The 12,571-nt window shown below is 47.3% G+C and overlaps 1 pseudogene; it reads left to right on the top strand.

Moving 5' to 3' along the window:
* Positions 1 to 12,571, top strand: part of LOC119951192 — a 115,643-nt pseudogene that overhangs the window by 20,335 nt on the left and 82,737 nt on the right.

The raw sequence follows: 12,571 nt of genomic DNA on the forward strand, positions 1-12,571 counted from the left end.
GCCATTTGTTTGTGGGTCGGGTGCCAATGAGGTGAGCTGCATTGTTCTGTATGGTGTTGAGTTTCTTGAATGTTGGAGCTGAACTCATCCGTGCAAGTGGAGAATGTTCCACCACATTCCTGACTTACAGATGGTGGACAGGCTTTGGGGAGTCAGGAGGTGAGTTACTCTCCGCAGGATTCCCAGCCTCTGACCTACTCTTGTAGCCACAGTATTTATATGGCTGGTCCGGTTCAGTTTCTGGTCAATGGTAACCAAGATGATGACAGTGGGGAAATTCAGTGATGGTAATGCCATTGAATGTCAAGGGGAGGTGGTGAGATTCTCTCCTGATGGAGGTGGTCATTGCCTGGCATTTGTGAGGCTCAAATGTTACCTGCAGGACTGCTGAGCTTATTTCTGATCCATTGGTGGTGGGATTGTTTAGCTCGGTCTAATATGTGCTGCTTATGATGTGTGGCATACAAATAGTCCAGTGTCATTCATAATAACACTGCTTCCTCACAGCATCGAGGACCCGGGTACGATTCTAGCCGTGTGTGGCTGTCTGTTTGCATGTTCTCCCCCTGGGTTTTCTCCAGACCCTCCATTCCTTCCACAGTCCAAAGATGTGCAGGTTAAGTGGGCTTACAGGGATAGGACGGGGGAATGGACCCAGGTAGGGTGCTACTGGGGGGTTAGTGCAGACTCAGTGGGCCAAATAGCCTCTTTCTACTCTGTAAGGATTCCATTCTATGGAATAGACTTCCTCGTGATTTCTTGCAAATCAGTGCTGGGCCATTTCAGGTGATATTTAAGAGCCAACCACATTGCTGTGGACCTGGAGTCACATGTAAGCCAGGCATGGTAAGGACGGCACATTTCCTTCCCTAAAGGACATTTGTGAACAATAATTGAGAATGATTTCATGGTCTTCATTAGTCTTGTAGTTCCAGATTTTTATTGATTGATCTACATTGGTGGGATTTGACCCCGTGACCTCTGAGCATGTACCTGGATCTCTGGATTACAATTCCAGTGACAATTCCACTCAGATACTGCATTGCTTAAATACTAGCCCTCAATTGTCTGGATCACTGAATGCAGTTTCCCAATCTATCACTGCTAACAGACTCAATCATGTGAGAAACACCCAGAGAAATTAAACAGAGGAATATCAAATGATCAAAGCCCATCTCCATGGCAACCCAGCGTGCTTTGGGGAGTCCCAGTTTTAAACTCTATCTGTTACATTCCAAAGATATTCTGTGATCCATTTAAAATATTAAATTAGAAACTCACAACAATTCTCAAAAAAACATAAACCTACAGGAAGCAAAGTCACGAGACTGGCCTGTTCTTCAGAAAGAGACCTACTGACCCTCCCAACAATCAGAATGAACATGGTTCAGTCCTGGAAGAGATCAACAGCAGCAGGAACAGTAAAATCCAAAATCTGTAATCACTTGTGACCTTTCTGGTGTCTCCGCAGGCTGGATGACTGAATGTATCCCTTCCCACATACACAGCAGGTGAATGGCTTCTCCCCAGTGTGAACATGTTGGTGTGTCAGCAGGTTAGATGACTTTGTGAATCCCATCCCACATTCTGAGCAGATGAATGGCCTCTCGCCCTTGTGAACCCGCTGGTGTATCAGCAGGGTGAATGATTCACTGAATCCCTTCCCACACATGGTGCAGATGAACGGCCTCTCTCCAGTGTGAACCCGCTGGTGTGACAGCAGATGGGATAACTGACTGAATCGCTTATCACACTCGGAGCAGGGGAATGGTCTCTCCCCGGTGTGAATGCGCTGGTGTGTCTGTAGGCTGCATAACCGACTGAATCCCTTCCCACACGCAGTGCAGGTGAACGGCTTCTCCCCATTATGAACTCGCTTGTGTGTCAGCAGGTTCCATGAGGTAGTGAATCCTTTCCCACACTCCGAGCAGGTGAATGGCCTCTCCCTGGTGTGAACCTGCTGGTGTCTCAAGAGGTGGGATAACTGAGAGAATCTCTTCTCACACTCGGAGCAGGTGAACGGCCTCTCGCCGGTGTGAACTCGCTGGTGTGTCTGCATGTGGGATAAATGAGCGAATCCCTTCCCACAGTCAGAGCAGGTGAATGGCCTCTCTCCAGTGTGAACTCGCTGGTGTGTCTGTAGGTTACATAAATGAGCAAATCCCTTCCCACAGTCAAAGCAGGTGAATGGCCTCTCCCCAGTGTGAATACGTCGATGAGTTTCCAGCTCAGACGGGAACCGACATTCCTTCCCGCAGTCCCCACATTTCCATGATTTATCCATGATGCTGGTGTCTTTATGTCTCTCCAAGTTCAGCGATCAGCTGAAGGCCTGTCCACACATACAAGACGGGCAATGTCTTTCCCTGACACAAAGTATGCCAAGTTTTATTTTCAGGATGTGTAACAAGTTAAAACTCTATCCAAAGTTAGTGCACTGGAACAGTCTCAATCGGGTTTGTATGTCTTGGTGCTTTTCCAGTCACATTAAGGTGTCACCTCTTTGAAGGTAAACCAAACAGACAAACATTTCTCCTTCTCGATTCAAAGATCGACGATCATTGGGTCCTGATGAATTGAGTGACTGAGTCAGATTTTGACATGACGTTTGGATTGACATGACGATCAGTAAATCCATTCTCACCTTCTCATCTCCTGTAAAAGGAATTTGCAAATGTCAATACAAGGTAGAACAAACAATCCTAGTTGCTATGCCACATTCCTTCCTCTCTAGTTTTCATTCTTTCATAGTACCTGGGCTGGGCCACGATATTTTCCCATTCCTATTCGCCCATCAGAAGCTGGTTGTGAGCTGCCTTCCTGAAGCTCAGGAGTTGGACATTTTGTCCATCAAACATTTTGCAAATCCTCTCCCACTCCCTCAGCTGACAGCCCAGCATGCGGGCACACAGTATTAAAACTAATGACTGGCCTAATAATCCAGAGACCCAAGTTAACGCTCTGAATTGCACCATTACAGACAGTGAAATTCGAACTGCATAAAAATATGGGATTAAGTCTAATGATAACCATGAAATAATTGTTGAATATTGTAAAAATCCGGTTCAATGTCCTTTCGAGGGGAAATCTGCTGTCCTTATCCAGTTTGGCCTACATGTGACTCCAGATCCACTGTAATGTGGTTGACTTTAAATGCCCTCTGAAATGGCAGAGCAAGCCACTCAGGTCAAGGGTAATTAGGGATGGGCAATAAATGCTGGCCCAGCCCACATCCCATGAATTAATTTTAAAAATATACTTTACTGGTGAATCAGAATAATCTAGTTTGTATCTACAACACTGCACATCCCCAAATCCATCAAACATTTGGGAAAGTCCCCTCCCTGACTCCACTCTTTCAGCTGGCAGCCCAGCGCACAGGTACACAAAGAGTACATATTACAATAGTAAAGAAAATAAATGTACTTTACTGGAGAATCTTCTGGGACATACCAAATAAAACTACACCTATTCAAGACATGTCCTACTTTATTATACAGCACCAGGTTAAAGTCCAACAGGTTAATTGGGACTCACTAGCTTTCGGAGCACTGCTCCTTCCTCAGGTGAGTAATGAAGGACTTCAAATAAACCTGTTGGACTTTAACCTGGTGTTGTATGGCTTCTAATTGTGTACACGCCAGTCCAACGCCAACATCTTCACATCATGGCTACTTTATTATAGTCTCACTGGATTCACTTCCTTTCCCTTCAGTTGCTGCAAGTGACCAATTGAAGGTGAGAATGAGAAAAGAAATGGAAAGGGGGAGAAAAGAAAGTGTTTTACTCACAGATGTTGGAGAGAGGAGGATGTTTCAGTCTGTGAAGCTAGAGGAGCAGCAGCTTTGCTGGACAGACAGTGGAGGAACCTCCATGCAGCCAGTGGTACAGATCCAGTCCTGATTGGCTGGAGGACTATAGCGCTTCAAGTCCTTTACGGATTTCTATTGGTCGCTCCGCTTCATGGCAACTATCAAGGGTGGCCCCAGCTCACATGGGGGCGGGGTGGACTTTATCTCACGTTGCTCTGAGTTGGTGTCCAATCCGCAGTATCTTGCTTCTGTAACCACAGATATCGCTCCCAATGGAACTGTACTGATGATAATAATCGCTTATAGTTACAAGTAGGCTTCAGTTAAGTTACTGTGAAAAGCCCCTAGTCGCCACATTCCGGCACCTGTACAGGGAGGACGGTACGGGAATTGAACCGGTGCTGCTGGCCTTGTTCTGCATTACAAGCCAGCTGTTTAGCCTACTGTGCTAAACCAGCCCCGTGTGAGGGGGCGCCCCTGAGTCATTGTGACGTCAATATAGTGACCTGCCAGAATCAGCCAATAGGAATCATACCTCCACGGTGACCCCCTCCGGCTTCCAGTGCGCCGGCCCGGAACCTGGACACGGAAGCCCCGCCCCCACCATTTGCTTCCCCTCCTCCAGGTTTCCAGGCAACTGGCTGACGCTCCGGCCAGAACGAGAAGCCGCTCCGTGATCTCAATGTCCTGGCCTGGAACTGACAATGGCCAAGAGAGAGGTGAAGCGGCGCATGTGCGGGGGAGCGCCCACCCCATGACCTTCCTGCTGAGGTATTGACCAATGGCAAGTGTCGGAGGAGCGGAATGACTCGGGTCCTCCAGCCAATCAGCGCAGTCTTTGTGTAAATGAAGATTGAGCTTCACACAGACTGAAACCTCCTCCTGTCTCCAACCTCTGTCAGTAAAACACTTTCTTTTCTCCCCCTTTCCATTTCTTTTCTCATTCTCACCTTCAATGGGTGACTTGCAGCAACTGAAGGGAAAGGAAGTGAATCCAAGGAGGGTGCAGACTCTGAAATGAAATGAAAATTGCTTATTGGCACGAGTAGGCTTCAGTGAAGTTACTGTGAAAAGCCCCTAGTCGCCACATTCCGGCGCCTGTTTGGGGAGGCTGGTATGGGAATTGAACCGTGCTGCTGGCCTGCCTTGGTCTCTGGAAAGGTTGTTCCAGGTCTCTCGCTCTCTCTTAAAGACATTAATTTCCATGGCTCCCTCAGCTTGAAGCATTTATTTATCTGGCTAAAATTGTGGTTTAATTCAAAATGTTCACAGTTAAATGGCTGGTTTCCCCAGGAGATGGCTGACATTTAAGAGGACAGTAAATGAATATAGGATGTCAAGTGTTGTTATATGGTACACATTTGGTATATTGCTTATCGCTCTGTAATAAAGTACATTTATTATTATTTCCAGTGCAATATGTACTGTGGCTGTGTTATATAGTTCCAGTCATTATGGCACAGAAACGACTGTGTTCAACAACTGGAGTCCATGCCGACTCTCTGTAGGACAATCTAGTCAGTTCCATTCCACCGTGATATCCCCAATGCACTGCAAGTTTATTTCCTTAAAATACCAATTTCATATTAAAGTCGTAAATCCACTCCACTGCCACCACCCTTGTATAAAGTGAATTCCAGGTCACAACCACTCAATATCTAAATAAAGTCTTCCTTAGATTCTCCTGTTAACTCTAATCAGTAAATATACTTATATGTAGATGTTGAAGTGAGTTCCCAGGGCAGAGGCACCTGCGTTATATGTCATATTTATATTAAATGTATATTTTTGCTATTAAACTAAAAATGTATAAATCCTAGCTGCCACATTCCTGCAGAGGATCAGGTCACGTAGACACACAGAGGGTAGTTTGTTCAACAGAACTCCACTTATCGGCTGCCCCCAGGCAGTTGTCTCTGAACAATGGAACCAGGATAAGGAAGTCTCAAGCTTGTGACAGATTGTAAAGGCCCAAGGACAGTTAATAAAGGTTGTAGAAAACATCATTAAGAAGCCTCTGCCTTTCCATGAGCTGATCACACAGCCCCATCATGTTGAGTAACTAATTTCATTGGATTGATATGTAGTCTAGAATCTGTACGATTGGCTCATGGCCAGGCGAGGTGGGCAGAGTGAATGTTCTGATACTGTGTCCCCAGTGGCTTACTCCCCGCTGGCGTAATCATTAAATGTTTGGAGCAGACCCGAATGCTGAGTGATTCTTTTGGATTAATTCCCGCTAACAGTAGATTTTTTAGCTTTAGAAAGAAAGGGATAAGCAGTGATCTGTCAATCAGCTTGAATCAGCACCTTCAGGAGAATTGGGAGGGTGAATATTAGATACAGCAGAGTGAGAATGGAGGAAGAGTGTGTGGGATGGAGATTTACAGCTTTTGGGGAATGAGAGAGGAAAGAATGTTCCATTGAATCTAAAACTGACTGTTCGGAATTTCTATCCTGGACTGACAGTGATGACTTTTCTAAACTCCTTTTACAGGATATTAGAAGAGGAGGAATTGCAGACAGAAATCTCAAATGGCACGTCTTGATCTGACTGAGTCAGTTGATTTCTTGGGACCTGAATATCATCGGCATTTGAATCTTGAAGGAGAAATGTTTGCCTGATCTGTCTGCTTCAAAAGATTTTAAACATCATTGTGACTGGAAAAGCACCAAAACACACACCCGAATGAGAGTGAATCACTGCAGTGACTGTGGAAAGAGCTTTGACCAGTTACACTGCCTAAAAAAACATTGCACCGTTCACAGCGGGGAGAAATCATACACGTCTTCAACTCATCATCGATCTTCGATGGTAACAAGTGCGCCATGAAGAAACCGTGGAAATGTGATGACTGTGGGAAAGGATTCCAGTCCCCATCTGCACTTGAAACCCATCAACGCAGTCACACTGGGGAGAGGCCGTTCACCTGCTCTGAGTGTTGGAAGGGATTCAGTGATTCATCCAACCTGCTGTCGCACCAGCGAATTCACACTAGGGAAAGGCTATTCAACTGCTCTGAATGTGGGAAGGCATTCACTCATTCATCCTCTCTGCTGCGACACCAGCGAGTTCACACTGGGGAGAGGCCGTTCACCTGCTCTCAGTGTAGGAGAGGTTTTACTCAGTTATCCAGCCTGCAAACACACCAGCGGGTCCACACTGGGGAGAGGCCGTTCACCTGCTCTCAGTGTCGGAAAGGTTTTACTCAGTTATCCAGCCTGCAAACACACCAGCGGGTCCACACTGGGGTGAGGCCATACATCTGCTCTGAGTGTAGCCAGGAATTCAGTCAGTTATCCCACCTTGTGACACATCAGCGATTTCACACTGGTGAAAGGCCATTCACCTGCTCTGAGTGTGGCAAGGGATTCAGTCGGTTGTCCCAACTGCTGATACACCAACAGGTTCACACCGGGTAGAAGCCATTCATCTGCTCCGAATGTGGAAAGGGATTCACTGATTCATCCGCCCTGCAGAAGCACCAGCGAGTTCACACTGGGGAGAGGCCGTTCACCTGCTGTGACTGTGGGAAAGGATTCGCTCAGTCTTCCCAACTGATGACTCACCAGCAGGTTCACACAGGGGAGAGACCGTTCTCCTGCTCTGAGTGTGGGAAGGGATTCACTCAGGTGTCCAACCTGCTGAGGCACCAGTGTGTTCACAAGTGATTAAACGGGTTGGAATCTGTTGTTATTGCTGCTGTTAATCACATCCATGATTGAATTGTAACATAGAATCATACAATCTCTACAGTGCAGGAGGCCATTCAGCCCATCGAGTCTGAGCTGACCCTTGGAAAGAGTACCCTACCTCGGCCCAAACCTTATGCCTGTAACCCAATAACCTCTCCTAACCTCTTTTGGACACTTAGGGACAATTTAGCACAGCCAATCCACCTAACCTGCACATCTTTGGTCTTTGGGAGGAACCCGGAGCACTCGAGGGAAACCAACGAAGATATGGGGAGAAAGTGCAAACTCCACACAGTCACTCGAACTGGAATTGAACCCGGGTCCCTGGCGCTGAGAGGCAGGAGTGTGAACCACTGTGCCACCGTGCCGTCCCTGTGCCACCGTGCCGTCCCTGGGCCACCGTGCCGTCCCTGTGCCACTGTGCCGTCCCTGTGCCACCGAGCTGTCCCTGTGCCACCGAGCCGTCCCTGTGCCACCGAGCTGTCCCTGTGCCACCGTGCCATCCTTGTGCCACCGAGCCGTCCCTGTGCCACCGAGCTGTCCCTGTGCCACCGGGCCGTCCCTGTGTCACCGAGTTGTCCCTGTGCCACCGAGCCGTCCCTGTGCCACTGTGCTGTCCCTGTGCCACCGTGCCCTCCCTGTGCCACCGAGCCGTCCCTGTGCCACTGTGCCGTCCCTGTGCCACCGAGCTGTCCCTGTGCCACCGAGCCGTCCCTGTGCCACCGAGCCATCCCTGTGCCATCATTCCGCCCCAAACATAAAGGGTTAACAGCTGGGATGCGCTAATGTATGAGACGGATGATGATGTACCAGTGGCATCAGCCAGTCGTGTGTTAGACTCCGAGAGGTTGGAATCCTGCCTCTGAGCAGCATGCCTGCTCTGTAACCTGTTCAGATGTTGTACTAATAAACAATTTTTAAGTAGAAATCAGAATGTGACCATAGTTTGTGTAAGAACGAGGCCCTTACCTATAGTCCAATATAGAAGGACACATCAAAGTACAAGGTGGAAGCGATGAAGATGTTGATGTAAAAAACATTTTGGTCATGTCGAAGGAGGAGACTAACTGGAGGGAGAGGTAATAAATTCCCGACCTGGTGACCTGTCCTTGTCCTGAAGTGGAGATGCTGGTGGTGGACTGGGGTGAGCACAGTAAGAAGTCTTACAACAACAGGTTAAAGTCCAACAGGTTTGTTTCAAACACTAGCTTTTGGAGCACAGCTCCTTCACTCACACTCACCTGAGGAAGGAGCAGTGCTCCGAAAGCTAGTGATTCAAAACAAAACTATTGGACTTTAATCTGGTGTTGTAAGACTTCTTGACTTGGAGGAGGAGGTTCACTGGAGGGAGAGGTAATGATAACCCTCCCTGCTGAGCAGTCCCTGTCCTTGTTCTGGAGGAGGTTCACTGGAGGGAGAGGTAATGATGACCCTCCCTGCTGAGCAGTCCCTGTCCTTGCCCCACCCGCAGAGAGGCTAGCAGTGCAGGTTGTGGAAACACCATTTTCTCTGGTACTGAGCTGCATCAGGTCTTCACAAAATGAAGCAAAAGCTTCAAGTCAGCACCTTTCTTGTCTGTTACTGGACCAACTGCATCAACATTCTCAAAGGCCGGTGTGCAGGCGTCACTGCAGACTTTGTGTACATTCTCTAAAACGTTGACACATATTTTAGACAACTATAGAACCCCTGGACAATATATAGGGGCAGCACGGTAGCATGGTGGTTAGCATAAATGCTTCACAGCTCCAGGGTCCCAAGTTCGATTCCCGACTGGGTCACTGTCTGTGCGGAGTCTGCACGTCCTCCCCGTGTGTGCGTGGGTTTCCTCCGGGTGCTCCGGTTTCCTCCCACAGTCCAAAGATGTGCGGGTTAGGTGGATTGGCCATGCTAAATTACCCGTAGTGTCCTAAAAAGTAAGGTTAAGGGGGGGGGGGGGGGGTGTTGGGTTACGGGTATAGGGTGGATACGTGGGTTTGAGTAGGGTGATCATTGCTCGGCACAACATCGAGGGCCGAAGGGCCTGTTCTGTGCTGTACTGTTCTATGTTCTATATGTTGTGGGAGCGAGATGCAGTATAACGGGTTAACAGATGTCACAATTACTTTACGATATAATAATTGTCACAAGTAGGCTTCAATGAAGTTACTGTGAAAAGCCCCTAGTCGCCACATTCCGGCACTTGTTCGGGGAGGCTGGTACTGGAATTGAACCCGCGCTGCTGGCATTGTTCTGCATTCAAGCCAGCTATTTAGCCCACTGTGCTAAACAAGCCCCATGATGTGGATTCTGGTTTATTAATATGTGTTAGACTCTCAAGGGAGGGTTGAATTCACACCGAGGAGTAACATGCCTACTCTGTAACTTGTTTAGATGTCAAACTAATAAACAAGTGTTAAACAGACACCGGAGTAAGTCTATAGCCTAAGAATCAAATCCCATGTCTAGTGTCCAATCTAAAAGGACACATCTCAGAATAGGGATGTTTGGTTTGTGTTTCCTGTCTGCAAAAACCTCTCTACTGATCACCTGGGAAAGGAGATTACAAAGGCCATCGCTGTAAGTAAAGGGCAGAAATCCAGAACTGACAATTCCAGTCATCAGAGAACATCCTTTTCCTTCTCAAACTATAAATCACTGTTCCCAGCACACTCCCTATTGATTGTAACCCTAATGTATCCTCCTCTCACACTGCCATGGGCACCTCACTAACAGAGACAGGAAGGTGCTGGAGGATGGACTGGGAAAGGGGCCTCCACCAATCAGGGCCTGAGGGGGTGGGCGTGGTGTTATTGGGGCTGATGGTGCCGTGCCCACAGGGTTCAGTGCCCGTGTCCAAAGCAGGGAGTCACAGGAACAGGGTACAGAGAAACCAAAGAGAAACCATTTGGATCCTGAGCATTGTGAACATCCTTTACTCTGTCTTTGATCCTCAAATTATTTTCTATTTCTCACCTTGTCTGTTTTGATGAATAAACATTTATTATAAAAATATCTGATTTTCTGGACTTTTCATGATTAGATTGATGTACTTTAGGGAAAGTGGGTGAGAGGGGTTGACAGGCTCTTTAACAGAAAGTGCGTCCCTCCAAGGTAATTGGCAAAGGAGCCAGAGGGGGAGAGGAGATATTATTTTTGACACAGCGATGTTAGAAATGGGGTTCAGGGGCGGCACGGTGGTGCAGTGATTAGCACTGCTGCCTACGGCACTGAGGACCTGGGGTCTATCCCGGCCCTAGGTCACTGTCCGTGTGGAGCTGCACATTCTCCCAGTGTCTGCGTGGGTCTCACCCCCACAACCCAAAGATGTAAAGATAGGTGGATTGGCCATGCTAAATTGCCCCTTAATTGGAAAGTCTAAATTTTAGGGAGGCAATTGGCCCATTTTCCCCTTTTCCCAAACTCTGAAATGATTCACAGTGATAACCCTTATTTGTGTCAGTGGTTAGATGTTATTCGGTATAAAAAGGAGCTGACACATGTTAATGTCTGAGCAGTAATATCAAAGTGCAGCATTCCCATTACACTCTGGGTAGAAGCACCATCTCCAGGTAAATGCTCCCTGCTCTGCCCCAGATGCCATGGTCCCAGTCAGTGGAATGTGTAAAACCTCAACAAATCTCTGTGCTCGGGGAATCCCTTCTTATACTTTATTACATCACAAAGTCTATGGAGACTGATTTAACCCAATCATTGCCGAGCTAACATTACAAAACCTGTCATTGAACCAGCCACGTCAAACTCTCAAACAATTGTCTTCCCCACGCTCCGTCCCCGGTACAGGGAGTCAGTATTCCCATGCCAAGCAGTGAAAACATGGTGGCCTTGACAGCCAGGTGTTGTTTAGGATTCCAGGCACTCGTTTTCTCTGTCCTCTGGGAGCTGTTTATCTCCCTGTTCCCACACAGCAAATCGCCTGTTCTCAGCTCTGCTCGATTTCTGCTTGAGTTTGGTCCCTTTTACATCTTTCGGATCAATAAAACATTTGGTCAGTGACGACCCAAACCACAATTTCCCATCCTGTCACCTGTCAACCATCCTTACCCAGAGCGTAATCACAACATGAATAAAAACAGGAGAAGTGTAACAATCAAATTCAAAATAAATCCACAGCCAGTCATAGAATTTAATTTAATGTTCACTAATTAGCAAGAAAACCCGAAGTAGGGAGTCCCCCAGGAATCTTACAGTCCGCACTTCGAGGGGGAGGAGAACTCTCTCTCCAACCCCTCATTCAATTTCACTCCGTTATTTTCCCGTTCTGTTCTGGCTCCGCCTGGGACATTGATTTAATCTTTTCTTCTCCTGAAGGAGCACCACGAGTTCCAGGTTCCTGGTACATTAGGACAGATGCTTCAAGGAACAGATCAAACATGGATGTAAAAGATTCTCCAGCTCTCACTTTGTGGACAGCTCTTACTCAGTATTATTTCTCCCAAGCCCTTCATTGTCCCATTATCGCTTTAATTTCACTCCCACTTTGCCCATGTCCAGTGTGTTTAATTCTATCCGGATTGTTTTAAAGTCAGTTTCTCTCAGGAGTGTGTGTCAATGTCTTGATGATGTCACAATGGTGACTCAATCCCCTGGCCACATTAACCATTTCATCTCCTGCTGTGTCTCCAGTAGCTGTGTGTGTTTGGGACCCGGTCTTCAGTCCATTTCACCATGAATTTAGGCTTGTTATTTTTTACATGTAACAAATCACAACTGCACACACACACTGGTATCCCAAAATCATGTTACATATACTTAACTCTCAGATGCGCTGATGAAAATATCAAAGTGAGTGTCTGTCTTTCTTATCTGCCCTGTTATGATGCTGATATTTCATGTCGTGGCCGGGCTTTCAAATGTGGATTTCTTTAAAACAAAGTTCATGGGCCAGGATGTAAATATATCTGGGTGGCACAGTGGTTAGCACTGCTACCTCACGGCGCCGAAGACCCGGGTTCGATCCCGGCACCAGGTCACTGTCTGTGAGGAGTTTGCACATACCCCCGTGTCTGCGTGGGTCTGACCTCCACAACCCAAAGATGTGCAGGGTAGGAAGATTGGCTAAA

Source organism: Scyliorhinus canicula, chromosome 17, assembly GCF_902713615.1.
Source record: "Scyliorhinus canicula chromosome 17, sScyCan1.1, whole genome shotgun sequence".
Taxonomy (NCBI): domain Eukaryota; kingdom Metazoa; phylum Chordata; class Chondrichthyes; order Carcharhiniformes; family Scyliorhinidae; genus Scyliorhinus; species Scyliorhinus canicula.